This window comes from Argopecten irradians, chromosome 4 (genome assembly GCF_041381155.1).
Source record: "Argopecten irradians isolate NY chromosome 4, Ai_NY, whole genome shotgun sequence".
Lineage (NCBI taxonomy): Eukaryota > Metazoa > Mollusca > Bivalvia > Pectinida > Pectinidae > Argopecten > Argopecten irradians.
The window spans coordinates 14,315,012-14,335,499 of record NC_091137.1 but is presented as its reverse complement, the minus strand read 5'-3'; positions in this window follow the sequence as shown (position 1 = coordinate 14,335,499).

The following is a 20,488-nucleotide window of genomic DNA, read 5'->3' as shown; positions in this document are numbered from 1 at the left end:
GCGGAGCCCAATAGGGGAAAAAGAGGTAAACCCTAAATCGCTACTTGTCCTAGAGTTCTGCATGGATTGTAACCAAATTTGGCCACAAACATCCTTGGGGGAAGGGGAACAGAATTTGTATAAATTTTGGCTCTGACCCCTCAGGGGCAGGAGTGGCGGAGCCCAATAGGGGAAATAGAGGTAAATCCTATAAATCGCTACTTGTCCTAGAGTTCTGCATGGATTGTAACCAAATTTGGCCACAAATATCCTTGGGGGAAGGGGAACAGAACTTTTATAAATTTTGGCTCTGACCCCCTGGGGGCAGGAGGGGCGGGGCCTAATAGGGAAATAAGAGGTAAATATTCAAATTCCTTCAGAAAAGAAACAATGAACCTGTCTTCAGAACATGACTTGACATTACAAACCAGGTGAGCAATACAGGCCCTCTGGGCCTCTTGTTCATTTAACGATTACACAGTCGGAAAATACTTCTTCATTTTGTGCACTTTGCTCATGAGATCAATTTTTCATTGGTAATCTTAGTAATAAAAGTAATAAATAAATTAATGGATGCAGGCAAGCATATGCCTCTGTATCCATATCTAATTTTGAAAGTTTTTTTAGGTCACCTGAGACGAAGCCTCAAGTGACCTATTCTAATCACCTTTTGTCCGTCATTGTACGTCGTGCGTTGTCCGTCGTGTGTCCGTAAACAATTTACATTTTCAACTTCTTCTCCAAAACCGCTGAAGCAATTGCAATGAAATTTTGCACAAACCTTTTAAGGCCTAAGGCCAATCAAAATTGTGAATATATGACCCCCCACCCCCAGGGGGCTGTGGGAGGGGCCAAAAGAGGTAAAATTGGCTAAAATTTCAAAAATCTTCTTCTCCACTCACAGATGTGGTAGAATCAAATACTCTTCAGAGATTGGAAGGTCTTAAGGCACTCTACAAAAACTGTGAATTATATGACCCTGGGGTCTCAGGTTTCCCCCTGGGGAGGTGGTTAGGTTTACTATGGTTTATGTAGGGAAAACATATTTTTGAGCATTATTTGGTCATTTATAATAGGAAATTAGTCAAATGTTGTCAGAATTATCCCTATGAAATGGCCATTGAATCCTATTAACAAATTTTCCATGACTGACTCCCATGGGCCTTAGGGGCGGGGTCAAAATGGGTCAAAAATTTCAAAAATCTTCTTCTTTAAGGCCCTCTACAAAAACTGTGAATTATATGACCCTGGGGTCTCAGGTTTCCGCCTGGGGAGGTGAAGTTTACAATGGTTTATGACCATTGTGAATTTCATGTCCTTGTGATCTCAGATTTTCCCCCTCGGGAGGGGGTCAAATTTGCTATAGTTTATATAGGAAAAACACATTTATGAACATTATTTGCTTAGTTTTCATGGGAAATTAGTCAATCTGGGTTAAAATTATTAGCCTGAGATAGCATTTTAATGTCATATCCATATTGGTCCTGGCCAACCCCCAGTAGCCAGAGGGCCGAGGCCAAAAGGGGTCAAAATCAATAACATTTCAAAAATCTTTCTTCTGAATTCACAGATTTGATGGAACCAAATACTCTTCATAGATGAAAAAGTCAGACTGACTTCAAGGGCCTGATGAGCCAATATATAGTGGTTACATGTCTTTGTTTCATTCTGTATATGTATTCAGGTGACCTTTAAGGGTCATGGGCCTCTTGTTTTAATTAGACTATTCTGATATTGTGTCCGAAAACAACATATGAAAAGTTCCTTATTCTTCACTAAGTTACTATTCTAGGATATTGTATGATTTCCTTGTTCCATGGCAGCCCCCGAACGTGATAGATAGTGTTATGTATGACACTAAATACATGTAGTTATGAGATAAGGGAGATAACTCCTATAGCTTTTTTTATCAATACATCCTATGAAGGTCATATCATTGATTTAGGTTATAGAACTTTCTAGAATATAATCATGTATAAACAAATATGTTTGTAAACATGTTGATTTTAAGTAGAGATCTAGAATGATCTATTTCCAGAAAGTGATGTGTGTGTTTACTTGTTTACTGTTTTTAGTTAGATATTTCTAGAAGTAGAAGGTTCTCCAATATTCTTGAATTACGGTTTAGCTATATATACTCCAGCTGTCCAAGGCTAATCAGAACTGTAATGAGACCTGTAATGAGACATATCAAGAATTGTACAGTGCCATATTAGATTCTATTGGGAGAGCTATTGTGACTTTATCTGTGGATTATTACAACACTGTGTGTGGATTTATTCATATTGCCTGGAACTTTACAAATCATCTGTGGACATTCAATTTCCTTGTGGATTTTTGATTATTGTTAATTTGAAACCTGGAAGGATCAAGGATTATACCAGGACATTCGCATACAGATAAGTAACACTTTAAATCATCGTACTACTCTTGTACCACCACCAATTACTTTAGACATTGTAAACCATCTCTGTATAGTATTGTATATATAATTAAATTGTGTTTTGAATTTAGCTGCTGGTTTCTCCTTTCTGTCATTCGTTAATGTAACAGAATTGGGGGCTCGTCCGAGGTCGATATTTTATTTGTGAAATCTAACTTTGAAAAATTAATTAAGAAATTGTCAAAATTTGTGTTTAAACTTGGAGTTTACATTTGAAACCAACAGCTAGATAAATATGACTACTATGCAGGTAGAACAGTTTGTTAAAGCGCCATCCCTGGATGTTCTTTTGCAAGTTAGTAAGAAGGATTTATTGTTATTGAGTAAACATTTAGGCCTAGCTATCAAAACTAATTTGAGGAAAGCTGAAATTAGGAATGTAATTATAAGATATTTTGTTGACAATGGCAAATTTGACTCTAGTGCATTAGATAGTATAGAGGAAACAGTCACTTCAGAAATTCAAATTAGACAAATGGAACTTGAACATGAAATGAAAATGAAGACAAATGAGAAAGAAATGAGAGAAAGAAAATGAAAAGGAGTTAAGAGAAAAAGAAATAGACAAAGAAAGAGAGTTAAGAGAAAAAGAAATAGACAAAGAAAGAGAGTTAAAGAAAAAGAAAAACAAGAGAGAGTTAAGAGAAAAAGAAATGAGATCAGATTAAAAGAAAAAGAGAGATCAGATGTTAGAGCTAGAGAAGCAAAAAATTCAAGCTGAAACAGAACTTAGAATTAAAGAATTAGAGCTAGCTTCTCAAGACAGTTCAAGTAATCTAACTTTTAGGGGTTTACAAGGAAAAAGAGGTTTTGATGTCAGTAGAAACATTAGGTTAGTTCATCCTTTTCAAGAGAAAGAAGTTGACAAGTATTTTCTGCATTTTGAGAAAATAGCTGATAGTATGAAATGGCCTGAAGATAAGCTTACAATGCTTCTTCAGAGTGTCTTGATTGGTAAAGCTAGAGACATTTATTCTTCTTTGTCTGTAGATGACATTTCAAATTACCAAGTAGTCAAGAAAGCTATTTTGAAAGCTTATGAGTTAGTTCCTGAGGCTTACCGCCAGAAATTTCGAAACTCGATAAAAGAGAGATGAACAAACTCATGTAGAATTTGCCAGAGAAAAAGAACAATTATTTAATAGGTGGTGTGATTCTAAAGAAATTGATGACGATTTCGGTAAATTGAGGCAATTATTGTTGATAGAGGAGTTTAAACGTTGTGTCCACACAAACATAAAAACTCATTTAGATGAGAGAAAAGTTGAAACACTTAGTGAAGCAGCTACAATGGCTGATGATTACGCTCTTACCCACAAAGGCTCATTTGTTAAAAACAGTTCTCAAGACAAAAACAGTACCACAGGTACTAGTAAATTTGGTCAGCCTAGGAACCCAACCTTTAGTGGCCCTTCCAACGACAAACCTAAATTAGGTGATAAAACTAAGTCTGCTTCTAAAACAGATGATAGGGTAGGTGTGGGGTCTCCTTCTGGTCCTGTTTGTAATTACTGCAAGAAAGTAGGGCACATTATGTCTGAATGTTATTCTCTCCAGCGTAAGGAGCAAAGGCGTAAACAGTCAGTTCCTTCTGTGTTAGCTATGTCAAAGCCTAGTCAGAAACTTAGTGATATTGTGGAAGATTCTAAAGTGTCTGTTGAGATTAAGAGCTCAGAGTCTGATAGTGTCTTGGAGAAGTACTCTCCCTTCATTTCTGAAGGTTTTGTTTCACTTACTAGTGATATTACCAACTTGAAACCTGTGAAGATTTTGCGAGATACTGGGGCTTCTCATTCTTTGATATTAGATGGCGTAGTGCCTTTGTCTGAGGAGACCTCATGTGGTAGTAGTGTTTTGCTTCAAGGTGTAGAGTTAGGTTTTGTTAATGTGCCTCTCCATTGTGTTTATTTAAAGTCAGACTTGGTTACTGGGCCGGTCACCATTGGTGTTAGACCGGAACTTCCCATAGAGGGCGTGTCGCTCATTTTAGGCAATGACTTGGCTGGAGAGAAAAGTTAGGGTAGATCCCTTAGTGTCCAGTATCCCTGATAAAACAGGTGATGCTGAGACTATTCAACAGGAATTTCCTGATATTTTCCCTTCTTGTGCTGTAACTCGTTCAATGAGTAAGAAGGTTTCTGATGTTGCAGTAGTTGAGGATCATTATAGTCCAGGGTTAGGTAACACTTTCTTGGCTCATGATATAGAGGATGTCGGGAGCAAGTGTGATCTTTTGAGCAATCATGTAGACTTTGATAGTGATAGAGTTGTTCCTAACAAGGGTACTTCTTTGTCTGACATGATGAGTAAATCGTCTTTGTCTAGAGAGGAGCTTATAGTAGAACAGGAGAAAAATCCTGAAATCTCCTTATTGTGTAATCGGGCTTTGAGTGAGGAAGAGGCTGAGAAAGTCCCGGTTTGTTACTTCCGTCAGTCAGGTGTGTTGATGCGCAAGTGGCGCCCCCCTGATGTGTCTCCCGAGGAAGACTGGAAGGTTGTCAATCAAATAGTTGTCCCACCGAGGTATAGGCAAGATATTCTAAGTTTGTCTCATGACGTACCTATGGCAGGGCATCTAGGTGTGACCAAGACTTATAACAGGATCTTAGATCACTTCTTTTGGCCCAAGTTGAAACAGGATGTGGCTGATTTTTGTAGGTCTTGTCATACTTATCAGGTGGTAGGGAAACCTAATCAGAAAATCCCTGTTGCACCTTTGCACCCCATTCCAGCATTGAAGAACCATTTAGTAGAGTCATTATAGACTGTGTAGGTCCTCTACCCAAAACTAAGTCTGGGAATGAGTATCTTTTAACTATTATGTGTGCTTCCACACGCTTTCCTGAAGCAATTCCACTAAGGAATATTAAGGCCCCTTCCACTCAGGAATATTAAGGCCCCTAACATTGTCAAGGCTTTGGTTAAATTCTTTACATTGGTTGGTCTTCCAAAAGCTGTCCAATCGGACCAAGGTTCGAATTTCATGTCTGGTATTTTTCAACAAGTCATGTACCAGCTCCAGATCAAGCAGTATAAGTCTAGTGCTTATCATCCAGAGTCTCAGGGTGCTTTAGAACGTTTTCATCAGACATTAAAGAATATGATGAGATCTTATTGTTTTGAAAACAAAAGAGATTGGGACGAAGGTATACACATGTTGTTGTTTGGCGTTAGAGAATCTGTACAAGAATCTCTAGGCTTCAGTCCTTTTGAACTTGTGTTTGGACAAACTGTACGTGGTCCTTTGAAAATTTTGAAAGACAAAATTTTGGACGAAGATTCTAAAGTGAATCTCTTAGAGTATGTGTCTAACTTTAAGCAAAGGTTGACAAGGGCATGTGAATTGGCATAAGAAAATTTGGCCGTTACTCAAACTAAAATGAAAACATGGTATGATAAAGATGCCCGTGCAAGAAGTTTTGATCCAGGTGACAAAATTTTGGCTCTATTACCAATACCGGGTCAGCCTTTGCAAGCTAGATATTTTGGACTTTATGTTGTTGAGAAAAAGGTCGATGATGTTAACTACATTGTACAAACTCCAGGGAGACGCAAGAAAACTCAATTATGTCATGTTAATATGCTTAAAAAATATGTAGATAGAGAAGAGACCAAGACCTCTCAACCTATTGCTACTTTGGCCTCTGTACCATCACAAAGTGAAAGTACAGCTGATATTTGTAAATTAGACTTAGATGGTGGTGTACAAGATGTAGGTTTAGACTGTGGTGTTAAGTTACGGAATTCAGATGTGCTCGCGAACTTGGACAAGAAACTGTGTCATCTATCAGAAAAGGAACGCAATGAACTGAAAGATTTGATACTTGAGTTTAAACATTTGTTTCCGGATACACCAGGTAAAACAGATGCTATCTATCATGACGTGGATGTAGGTGATGCGCCACCTGTCAAGCAACATCCTTACCGTGTCAACCCATTGAAAGAAGAACACTTAAAGAAATTCAATACATGTTGGACAATGATATTATTGAACCAAATAAAAGTGAATGGAGCTCTCCATGTGTTCTGGTGCCAAAGCCAGATAAGACATACCGGTTCTGTACTGACTTCAGAAAAGTTAACTCTGTCAGTAAAACAGACTCTTATCCAATTCCAAGGATTGATTCTTGCATTGACAAAGTTGGCAAAGCCAAGTATGTTAGCAAGTTTGACCTGTTGAAAGGATATTGGCAGGTGCCATTAACAGAAAGAGCTGTAGAAGTGTCGGCATTTGTAACCTCGCAAGGTTTGTGCCAGTACAAAATTATGCCATTTGGTATGAAGAATGCCCCGGCAACATTTCAACGTCTTCTTAACAGCGTGATATCAGACCTGGAAGGCTGCGATGGATACATTGATGACGTCATCAACTACCATGACACGGTGGAAGACCACCTACGCGTGATTCGCGAATTCGTTCGAGAGACTCACTACCATGAAATTGACCGTAAACTTATTGAAATGTGAATTTTGTCATGCAACTGTTGAATTTTTAGGCCATGTTGTAGGACAGGGGCAGGTTAAACCTGTTCAGGCCAAAGTAGAATCAACCACACCAGCTGTATAGCAGGAATCAACCACACCAGCTGTATAGCAGGAATCAACCACACCAGCTGTATAGCAGGAATCAACCACACCAGCTGTATAGCAGGAATCAACCACACCAGCTGTATAGCACCAGGTATTGCAGGAACAACCACCTCAGCGGATGAGCAGGTTCAACCACACCAGCTGGTATAGCATAAATCAACCACCCCATCTGTAAAGCAGGAAATCAACCACCCCAGCTGTATAGCAGGAATCAATCACCGAGCTGTATAGCAGAAATCAACCACCCCAGCTGTATAGCAGGAATCAACCACCCCAGCTGTATAGCATGAATCAACTGTATACACCACACCAGCTGTATAGCAGGAATCAACCACATTGGCCAGGCTGTATAGCAGGAATCAATCACCCCAGCTGTATAGCAGGAATCAACCACACCAGCTGGTATAGCAGGAATCCAGACCACCACCAGCTGTATAGCAGGAATCAACCACACCAGCTGTATAGCAGGAATCAACACCCCAGCAGTATAGCAGGTATCAACCACACCTGCTGTATAGCATGAATCAATCCACCCCAGCTGTATAGCAGGTATCAACAACCACCAGCTGTATAGCAGGAATCAACCACCCCAGCTGTATAGCAGGAATCAATCCACCCCAGCGTGTATAGCAGGAATCAATCACCCCAGCTGTATAGCAGGAATCAACCACCCCAGCTGTATAGCAGGAATCAACCACCACCGAGCTGTATAAGCAGGAATCAACCACACCAGCTGTATAGCAGGAATCAACCACCCCAGCTGTATAGCAGGAATCAACCACCCCAGCTGTATAGCAGGAATCAACCACCCAGCTGTATAGCAGGAATCAACCACACCAGCTGTATAGCAGGAATCAACCACACCCCTAGCTGTATAGCAGGAATCAACCACCCCAGCTGTATAGCAAATCGTATCAACCCACCCCAGCTGTATAGCAGGAAATACAACCACCTCCAGCTGTATAGCAGGAATCAACCACCCCAGCTGTATAGCAGGAAACAACCACCCCAGCTGTATAGCAGGAATCAACCACCCCAGCTGTATAGCAGGAATCAACCACCCCAGCTGTATAGCAGGAATCAACCACCCCAGCTGTATAGCAGGAATCAACCACCCCAGCTGTATAGCAGGAATCAACCACCCCAGCTGTATAGCAGGAATCAACCACCCCAGCTGTATAGCAGGTATCAACCACCCCAGCTGTATAGCAGGAATCAACCACACCAGCTGTATAGCAGGAATCAACCACCCCAGCTGTATAGCAGGAATCAACCACCCCAGCTGTATAGCAGGAATCAACCACCCCAGCTGTATAGCAGGAATCAACCACCCCAGCTGTATAGCAGGAATCAACCACCCCAGCTGTATAGCAGGAATACAACCACACCAGCTGTATAGCAGGTATCAACCACACCAGCTGTATAGCAGGAATCAACCAAGACCCAACCAGCTGTATAGCAGGATCAACCACCACCAGCTGTATAGCAAGGAATTCAACCACACCAGCTGTATAGCAGGAATCAACCACACCAGCTGTATAGCAGGAATCAACCACCCCAGCTGTATAGCAGGAATCAACCACCCCAGCTGTATAGCAGGAATCAACCACACCAGCTGTATAGCAGGAATCAACCACACCAGCTGTATAGCAGGAATCAACCACACCAGCTGTATAGCAGGAATCAACCACACCAGCTGTATAGCAGGAATCAACCACCCCAGCTGTATAGCAGGAATCAACCACACCAGCTGTATAGCAGGAATCAACCACCCCAGCTGTATAGCAGGAATCAACCACCCCAGCTGTATAGCAGGAATCAACCACCCCAGCTGTATAGCAGGAACCAACTACCCCAGCTGTATAGCAGGAATCAACCACCCCAGCTGTATAGCAGAGTTCAATCCAACCATCAAGCTGTATAGCAGGAATCAACCCCAGCTGCTGTATAGCAGGAATCAACCACCCAGCTGTATAGCAGGAATCAACCACCCCAGCTGTATAGCAGGAATCAACCATCAGCCACCAGCTGTATAGCAGGAATCAACCACCCCAGCTGTATAGCAGGAATCAATCCACCCAGCTGTATAGCAGGAATCAACCACACCAGCTGTATAGCAGGAATCAACAACACCCAGCTGTATAGCAGGTATCAATCAACCACCCCAGCTTACTTATAGCAGGAATCAACCACCCCAGCTGTATAGCAGGAACACCCACACCAGCTTGTATAGCAGGAATCAACCACCCCAGCTGTATAGCAGGTATCATCACACCCCAGCTGTATAGCAGGTATCAATCACCAGCTGTATAGCAGGAATCAACACCCCAGCTGTATAGCAGGAATCAACCAGGGATCCAGCCTGTATAGCTGTTTTATCAACCACCCCAGCTGTATAAATCAACCACACCAGCTGTATAGCAGGAATCAAATACCCCAGCTAAACCACAAGCAGGAATCAGTAATCAACCACCCCAGCTGTATAGCAGGAAAATATAGAACAACCAACCCAGCTGTATATGCAGGTATCAATCATATATATATCAGCAATGTCTAAGCAGGAACATAGCAGGAATCAACCCTCAGCTGTCGGCTGATTTTATAGTCAATCAAATTTGACTCAATTGAAAATATCACAAGTTATACCGGTGTTCATACCAGGGATAAACCACACCAGCTGGTATTGTATATAAATGAATACTATGCTTTAGCATTTAAACATGTAACTGATAACAACCCGTGATCGGCTCAACCCTTTAGCAAATTTAACCTCAACCATATAAAAAGAGCAGTGTACATACAAATAAAAAATATGGCTTTTTATTTAAAAACACATGCAACGCTCCCCTTGGCAAACCTAAAAGATTGCATTCTGGTAAGGAGTTTCAGCATCGAATTATACAGTATAAGAACTCAGTGAATCACAAAAATGGTTAGATAAACACATATATCACGCCCTGGTTGAATGGACAAAGTTTAATTATTGCCTACGCGTCTACTATAAGGAATATTATCCTATTATCATATGTAAAAATTAAATGTATAGTATAGAGTAAATGCTTATACAAACCCAGATTTTAGATAACTTGGCTGATTCCACATCAATTGTACATCAAAAGACCCATATCTGCCTGTCGTGTCGTGCGCAACACTAAGTGTTCAGTTTATATGACCATATCCAAGAGTTTTGATAGTTACCAACAGTAGATAGTAGCCCTTGGAGTGGTCGAGAATGTACGATATGATAACAGTTAAAAACTTGACACCGTGCTTTCCCCACTTCCTTTAATCTGACAGGAGCGGTTTGCCACAAAATATTGTCGTATTTAAAATGCGGAAAATTATGGGTTTTTTTTTTATAAAGTAAGAAATTGTAATGTTCATAATGAAGGAATTAAAAAGGATATGTGGAAAGTCCTTAACATGTTAAATGGCCCTCTACGGTACCGAAACGGCCTTTAAATTTTTAAAATTGGAATGTAAAACAATATCGGAAAATTTTGTATAGTCCTTAAGAATATATTAACTTACCGTGTAATACTGACTATTTATCATCACCTATTCAGAACGATTTGATTAAACTAAATAAAATTGTTTTAATTACATGAACGCGGGTCTTATTTATGTTTCCCTGCCGTCGTCCTAAATACCGGGCTGTAGTTGACTAACACAGCGCCAGACGGGCAAAACAAGCGAATTGGACTCTCCATTGTTTTCAACATAATAACGCAGGAAATCATGCATATGTGTTGGTGTTCGTAACCTTATTTTTAGGTCATCGGTAAGCATTTTCTGATGTTAATTAATTGGTTCTTTTAAAGAACACCTTTATATTTTGCACCGGAAAGGGTAATGGGCCTTTAAGGAATTTTAACAGGGCGGAACGATTTTTTTCATTAAAAATTAAGTCATTATTTCCTTATCTTTTAGAACCAGAGGAAGACAAATCAACCAGGTTGAACAAATACTTTTTATGTGATACCTGTAGCCAGGGTTTCCTAGAATTATGTATACTTAACAAAATAACCAAAATCCAGAATAAAAACTAAAAGGTACGGTTCAACCTCAATCCACATACAATCCCCCAACTCTAAATGTTTCGCATTACAAATCAGCCTTTCAGTATTTAATTCACAAGGAAATAATCCGACCCTCAATATAGTCTGTTATGAGAAAACTAATGTGGCATAAAATTGACAGGAAATAATAATGTGAGATGTATATATGCCAATTGACAGGAATAATAAGTGTTGATGTATTATATGCACATTGACAGGAATTATAGGTGAGAGTGTAAATATACATATTGACAGAAATACTAAATGTGAATGTCTATATACTCATTGACATGTAATAATACGGTGTCAGATAGTAAAATATTCCTTAATGATAGGGAATAATAAGAGTTGAGGTTATATATACTCATTGACAGGAATAGAATAATTGTGATGTTATATATACTCATTATGACAGGAAATCATAAGTGTGATGTAATACATACTAATTTGACAGAAATACTAAGAGATGTAATATATTCATATTTGACAGGAAATAATACTTGTTATGTTTAATGATACTCATTGACATGATAGAAAGTGTGATACATACAATCCTTATTGACATAGAATAGATAAGGTGAGATGTATATGTAAATTCATTTGACAGGAATAATAAATGTGATGTATATAGTCATTCTGATAAGTGTGAGGTATACATACTCGTGAATGGCACAATAGGAGTGGATTTAAATATACTCTATTGACAGGAATATATACGTGTGATGTATATATAATCATTGACAGAATAATAAGTGAGATTATACATTCTCTTTGAACAGGTAGATAATAAGTGTGAAGTAATATACACTCGATTAACAAGGAAAAATAAGTGTTGATGTATTATATAGCTCATTGTAAGGAAATAGATAAGTGTGTATGGTATAACATTACTCATTGACAGGAATAATAAGTGTGTATTGTATATATAGCTCATTGACAGAATAATAAGTGGTGATTGTTATTAATACTCATTAACAGGATATAAATAAGAATGGTTGATGTATACATATCTCATGGAACAGGAATAAATAAGTGTTGAAAGTATATATACTCCATTTGTAAAGGAATAATTAAGTGTGATGTATACATACTCATTTTGACAGGAATAATAAGTGTGATGTCTATATACTCATATGAAAAGAGTAATAATATAGTGGGGTATGATATGATAAACTCAATTGACAGGAATAATCAATGTTATGCATATAGTCATTGATAAGTGTTGAGTCTGTATACATACTCATTGACAGGAATAATAAGTTTGTGATTTTATACTTAACTCCATTGACAGGACATAATAACTGTGATGTATACATACACAATTGACAGGAATAATAAATTGTGAATGTATATATACCTCCATTTGACAGGAATAATAAGTGTGGAAGAATATCATACTCATTAACAGGAATAATAAGTGTGATGTATATATACTAGCATTGAACAGGAAAAATAAGTGTAGATGTATACATACTTAATTGAAAGGAATAATAAGGTGGTGATGTATACATACTCATTGACGAGGAATAATAAGTGTGGATGTATATATACTCATTTGACAGTGAATAATAAGTGTGATGTATATATACTCAATTGACAGGTATAATAAATGGTTTAATGCTATTTATCAATGATAATTGTGATGTATACATACTCAATTGACAGGAATAATAAGTGTGATGAATATATAACTCATTGTGACATTAATAATACTTGTGATGTATACAATACTCATTGACAGGAATAATAATTGTAATGTATACAGTACTCATAGACATTAATAATAAGTAAGAATGAAACCATACTTATGGGAAAGGACTAAAAAGTGTGATGTATACATACTCATTGACAGGAATAAATAAGTATGAAGACTACATACTCATAGACAGAAATAAATGAAGTATGATGTATAATACTCATAGACATGAATAATAATTGAGAATATACAAACTCAAATTGACAGGAATAATATAGTTGATTTAAATATACTCCTTGACAGGAATAATACTGTGATGTTATATATACTCATTGACGAGGAAATAATAAGTGTGATGTATACAAAAATCTTCTTCTCCACTCACAGATGTGGTAGAATCAAATACTCTTCATAGATTGGAAGGTCTTAAGGCACTCTACAAAATCTGTGAATTATATGACCCTGGGGTCTCAGGTTTCCCCCTGAGGAGTGGGTTAAGTTTACTATGGTTTACATAGGGAAAACACATTTTGAGCATTATTTGGTCATTTATAACAGGAAATAAGTCAAATGTTGTCAGAATTATCCCTATGAAATGGCCATTGAATCCTATTAACAAATTTTCCATGACTGACTCCCATGGGCGTTAGGGGCGGGGTCAAACAGGTTAAAATTTCAAAAATCTTCTTCTGAAATTCTGGAACTGGTAGAATCAAATACTCTTCAGAGATTGGAAGGTGTTAAGGCCCTTTACAAACATTGTGAATTTCATGGCCTTGGGATCTCATATTTTCCCCCTCGGGAGGGGGTCAAATTTGCTATAGTTTATTTAGGAAAAACACATATATGAACATTATTTGCTTAGTTTTCATGGGAAATTAGTCAATCTGGGTTAAAATTATTAGCCTGAGATAGCATTTTAATGTCATATCCATATTGGTCCTGGCCAACCCCCAGTAGCCAGAGGGCCGGGGGGTCAAAATTGATAACATTTCAAAAATCTTTCTTCTGAATTCACAGATTTGATGGAACCAAATACTCTTCATAGATGAAAAAGTCAGACTGACTTCAAGGGCCTGATGAGCCAATATTTAGTGGTTACATGTCTTTGTTTCATTCTGTATATGTATTCAGGTGACCGTTTAAGGGTCATGGGCCTCTTGTTTTAATTAGACTATTCTGATATTGTGTCCGAAAACAACATATTAAAAGTTCCTTATTCTTCACTTAGTTACTATTCTAGGATATTGTATGATTTTCATGTTCCATGGCAGCCCCCGAACGTGATAGATATATTCTTCTGTTTCCATCTTGAAGTGGAAATGATCACATTAATATTTGTGAATCTCCTGGCAAATTCACATAAAAAAGAAAGGATTTAAGTGATTCACAGTAAGGCCAAACAAAAATATGTTTGTTTAGGGTTACATTGGGAAATAAAATAGGGTTGGTCGATCGGGAGGATTTTTAAATTTTTTTTTTTTTTTTTTAGTGCTTTTCACTCTAAAATGATGGCTGGAACCGGAGTCTGAGATCAAAATCCCAACTATTCAATATTTTTTCGTAGAAAAGTGGAAAAAAATTATGGTCGAGGGTAAAAAATTAGGGTCGGTTGGGTAACCCTAAACGTCACCTTTTGAGTATAGAAGAGATTATCTTCATTTTATCTTTATTTATTTGCACTCTCATAATAAACCGCTTTCGCGGTTTATTTAGAGTACACTCAGATTGTTGTGTTATATCTCCATAACTATTCAAGTTAATTCTTAAATATAAATCGTTAAAGTAGTAATTAAAGTAAAATTTATAAATCAGAATATATACCAAAATTATCTAGTCCTTCTTTATTTGTTTCTTGTTTTTCATTCTGTTAATATCATAAAGCAAAGTTTTATCATAAGTTTCTGCAAAATTTTAAAAAGTATTTTTTTAAATGTGTCAAGCTAGGAGTAGATGTCTTTGTTGCTGTATTTTTGAATTTGATTTTTCATATTGTATACCTCAGTTTATTACCGTATAGCCACATGTATTTGCAGATCAAAACTTTTGTTTTATTGACTAAAAACATGGAAATAAATGTTTTAGGAAATCATAAGTTGCAAGTAACATTGTCTATCCTTTTGTATTTCACAGATAGAATTTTCGCCAAAACACAACAATGCTTCATGAAATCACTGGCTATAACACTTTATTTATGATGTTTTAATAGACACAGACAATGCAGAAAAAATTATATTACATGTATGTACATATGCTGGTTCAAGCTATTTATTGTTTGTATGCTTTTTTTAATGAAAAATGTTGTGGTTTTTTTCTGAAATGTTCTGTTTGCGAGAGACTACCATGTCTGTGGACGAAATATGATAAGGATATCAACAGTATTTCGTATCGCAAGGGAATTTGAAATGAACAAAAGATTGAAAAGACATATTATTAAAATTATTTGTATGTATAACGTATTTGACTTAATCATTGCTTTATCATTGTTAATCATAATGATTTATTATTTATAAATTGTATAAGGTGCTATTTTATTTACCTGTGATATTTTATTTATTTCGTTAATTCAGTTTGAAATAGTAAACCAATTACTTACTTAAAAACTTCTTATGTGTGTTATTTATGACAAGGACGTATATGAGCCTCACTTATAAATCCTTGTTTATGAGCAAGAAAGACCAAGTATTATTTTATGCAAGGATTTGTAAGTGAGAAGGATTTGTCACGGTCTCTTTACACTACTAAACACAATGTGAGACGCCTATGAACGGGGAATAAAAACCATTTTCCTCAACAAATGTTTGTCTTATCAAGTCAAAAGTAACACCACTGTAAAGCTTCATAAATTTCACGATATTTTATCCTTTCTTTATTAAAGTTTAAGGATGGAAGATTTAGAGGAAATGTCGTAAATTTTCATTTAAAAAAATACGACATCTCTTGAAATGACGACCGCTTCAGCGAGTAAGATGGAAACCCTCGCATCCGCAAGCTACGCTAGAGGTTGTGCTGGTGGATATCAAAGGAAAATCTGTGGTCGCCCAATGTCAAGGTCACTGCGCAAACATAAAAGCGCTCGTGACATAGTATGTATTCGTCGATGAACCGCACCAGTAGAACTTGAAGAGAAGTTTAAATTAAATTTTCAAGATGGCGGCTGTGTTGGCCATCTTGGATTTCGAAAAATAACGATATTTTGTCAGGACCATGCATGTCAGGATCATTTCAGCCATGTTTCAACCAAATCACACAAGTAGAACTTGAGAAGAAGTTCAAAATGTGTTTCCAGGATGGAGGCAGTGATGGCCATCTTGGATTTCAGATCGCAAAAAAATAATAATATCAAACTTGGTCGGGATTATGTCAAGATCATTTTATGCAAGTTTCAGCTAAATCGTAACGGTAGAACTTGACAAGAATTTCAAATTGTGTTTCCAAGATGGCGGTTGTGGCGGCCGTCTTGGATTTCGGATCAACCCAAAAAAATAATGCACTTTGTCAGTACCATATCAGGATCATTTCATGCAAGTTTCAGCTAAATCACATTGGTAGAACTTGATAAGAAGTTCAAAATGTTAAAAGTTTACGCAAGGCGCTCGACGACGGACGAAACATGATGGCTAAAGGTAGGCGGGTTAGAAATTTTGAGCTGTGAAGTTTCCACCCTTCTCGTATATACAGAAACATATATACATATATATACAGAAAAAAAAATAATAATCTTCACATCTTGGATTTCAGATATATATATGTATATATGTTTCTGGTATATAGTACCATGTAGAGTATGATTTTTATCGTTTTTAATCTAGACCTCTAAAACGTCTCACAATGGTCTTAGGGCACTCTGGTGGGTCCATGAATTATCAGATCCCTGTGATTCGTACAGTTCAATCCTCACTCTACAATAAATTATGGGCACAACTTTTGAGGGATTATCTCAGCGAGAATGCAGAGATCATCAAGGAGCTTGCGCTATGTTGTATGGATGTTTGTGTCACTTTTTTTTGTGATGCGTTCAATATACACAGCAAGTCTGGTGTCATATTGAAGTACTAGGACCTTGTAGGCCTACTGTGCACTAGGTATGTCGACATTATAGTTGATTTATGAATTATTCAGTATTCTGCAGGTTTCGTTTACAGTATATTTGCAGGTTTCGAAAAGAAATACATGAATAAATATGTAGGCCTTCGTCAATTATTTCAAAAGCTAGAACTTGCCTATTTAGACAAGTCTCGCGAAACCACCATATATATATTGTTAAGCATTGTTGTTACACAGCCAATGTTGTTGGGTCTGTAGTCTCCCGTGATGAATATTGCTGCACGGGGCTGTATACGCTCTATGATGTTGATGTCATTTTGGTAATATGGGTCCCATACTATTGTTCCGTACTCTGGTCTTGGTCTAACTAGTCCAGTATATGCACTAAGCCTACTGGATTGTGGACAGCTACGTAGGTTCCTTCTTAAAGAGCCAAGGGTGGATTTTGATTTTTTTGGATATGTCGATTATGTGTTGATGCCATTTCATGTCCTCAGAGATGGTAATACCTAAGTATGGATTTGATTGCACCTGTTGGAGGATGGTATTGTCCAAGTTGTAGAAGTGAGTGGTCTTCTGTCTAATATTTAGGATGTAATTTTTCGTCGTGTTAAACTTTATAACCCATGTGTAAGCACAGGTTTCCAGGTGTTTATGGCAAGCCGTTTTGATATTTAATACATAATAGCTTAAGTTAAAAAGTTATTTAGCTTAAGTCAAAAAGATTTTAGCTTAAGCTAAAAAGATTTCAACTTAAGTTAAAAGTTTTTTTGCATTACCACTTTTTTCACATAAGTAAAAAAAATCTTTTTGACTTAAGCTGAAAAAAGTGATAATACAAGTAAACCTTATTCAACTTAAGCTAAAAAAATCCAGTTGTAGATAAGTTAATCGTATTTCCAATATTCCACCTGCCATCCCCTTATATTTATAATGGGTTAGGCTAGTCCATTGTACGGGTTCCCGTCAAGCTTGAACAGCCATATTGCATAAAACAAAATGGCCTATGACGTGCTATCAGCAATTCGCATAAATATTTGAACGGTATCAAATGAACTACTTCAAGTTAACCCCAACAAGAAATGTTTTCTGCCTAGAAGACATTGTAAATATGATGCCTTCCATTATTTTTCAAGAAAGGCACCATGCTAGTAAGAAAATAAAGGTGCTGGATTTGAATAATGCCTTAGAAATAATTTTTTGTTAAAAAAACCTGGTATATATTAAATAATCTTTTCAGCTTAAGTAAAAAAAAAAACAATTTTTCATTTTAAGTTTAAAAACTTTTCTGCTTCAGTTTAAAAATCTTTTCAGCTTAAGTTAAAAAAAATTTTCTACTCAAGTTAAAAAAACTTTTCAGCTTAAGTTAAAAAAACCTTTTCAGTTTAAGTTAAAAAACTTTTCTACTTAAGTTAAAAAAACTTTTCAGCTTAATTAAAAAAAAACTTTTCTACTTAAGTTAAAAAAAACTTTTCAGCTTCAGTTCAAAAACTTTTCAGCTTGGTTGTGATTAATTGTAGCTAGTCTAATTTGACTTTGTAACAAATGCAATTTTTTAGATGAGCAACAGCAGAATGTGCTAAATGAACATTTGACATAACAATTAACAGAAAAATGCAACGTGCAATGGGAACTCGGCATATAAATATTGGGGACCGCCATCTTGTTTTGCAGTTGTCAACGCACACAAAGCGGTTTCGAAACGACGACTGTGATTGGCTGTTATGTATGGAGTGTTTTCATTGAATGAGAATATTGGACTAGTCCAAAGGCGATTTCACGGTTGAATTCATTATTTTTGCATGATCACAATTTCGACGGAAGTGCGATCGATATATTTTTAGTTAAAATAAGTGTTAATGCAAAAATGAAAAATCTAACTTAAGACAAATTCTTTTTGCATTATCATAGTGCAACTATCTTTTCAACTTAAGTTAGAAAAGAGTATTTTGCATTATTACGTTATTTAACATGGTCGTTGTGCGGTCTATTCTTCCTATAAAGGAGGCAGTCGTCTGCAAACAGGCGGGTTTGTGATTGGACACCATTAGGGAGGTCATTGATATGACATAGGAACAAGATCGGTCCTAGTACCGTACCCTGGGGGACCCCTGAGTCCACTGACACCGAGTTGGTTTTGAATCCTTTAAGGACTACTTGCATGGATCTTGCGGTTAGGAAGTGGGGTAGCCATGAGTGGATAGGCCCATCTATTCAGTAAGATGTTAATTTATGAAGCAGTTTCCTGTGTGGCACGGTTTGAACGCTTTGGAAAAATCAAGGATTTACTATCGTGCCAATAGATCTGCCATGGTGATTGTGAGTTATGATTCACATATGAGTACCCGCTCCTGCAGCCGTGATTGAGGTTGGTAAGTTTTTTGTTGTTTTCTAGGTGGTACATGCTGTGTTCAAGTATTTTGCATGCGACGCAGGATAAGGGATATAGGTGTGTAATTTTCAGCAAGGTAATTGGCCGGAGTCTACAGATAGCTTGAAAATTGCGCAGAGCCAGAGGGATTGGTTCTCTCAACAGGTTTTGAGTACTCTATTTAATAGGGAGTCAGGTCCACAGACTTTAGAAACGTTGATGTATGCAAGTAGTTTGCTGACTCCATCTGTGTCAATGGTGTGGTGATGTTAGTAAGTGAATGTTCGAGTGTTCGATGTTTCTTTCATCTGTTGTAGGTAGTGGCTCATCCTTATTTTCTTTGTTGAAGACAGATTGGAACTGGTTTAGTAGGATGGTGGCTTTGTGCAGGCTGTCGCTGGTAAGGATTCCCTTTTCTTTCATACCTACGGTTGTAATACCGGCTGGTCTACGGCAATACACTCATGCCGCCTGAGGCTGTATTGCATGACTACCCATGCAATAAAGCCTCGTGAAGTCACAGCGACAACAAAATTTCTATTTCTTCGGTAAAATTTTAACATTTTTTTTCTTCTCACAAACTTGATTAGTTTTATTATAATTGACTTTCGGCAGTGGATTTCTTCAAAATGGCGGGATATTATAGTTGTAAAATTGCAATAAAACGTCGAGGTATGAAAGAAAAATACTCTTTCATAAGTGGATATGAAGGATAGGGATATTCTATCCCGGGTTTTACTACATTTTGTGACGCTTGGGTAGAAAAGCCCTATCCTTCATATTCACATATGAAACAGTGGTGATACTCCAATGTTGTCCTGTTTTCTTGATTTTATGAAGCGCCAGAAGGGTATGGTGTTGTTAGATTTTAGGCCTTCTTCAATGATGTTGTTTATGCAGTTGTGCTATGCTTTCCTGAGTTGACACTTAACTTCACGCTGACGGGTCTTATAGTTTGTCCAGAAGTTGGTTTCTTTGCCAGTTTATACAGTCGTTGTTTGAGTCGGAGAAGTTTCTTGATGCTCGGTTCATCCATGGGAGTGAAGTGCGAGTACTGGACAGCTTAGTTGGTATGTTCTTAATCATACTGTTGGTGATACTCGTCTTGAGGTGTTCCCATGCTTCAGCTACTTTTACCTGGTCGTCTATCAGTAATTTGGTGATTTGGGAGATCATGTTGCAGTCAGATTTGAGGTGTTCCCAGTTGGCATATCTGTACTTGAAGATCTTCCTTCTCTGTCCGGTGTAATATGTTGGCCGTATATCCATGTCTGTAACAATGGGAGGTTGTATATCGATCTAGT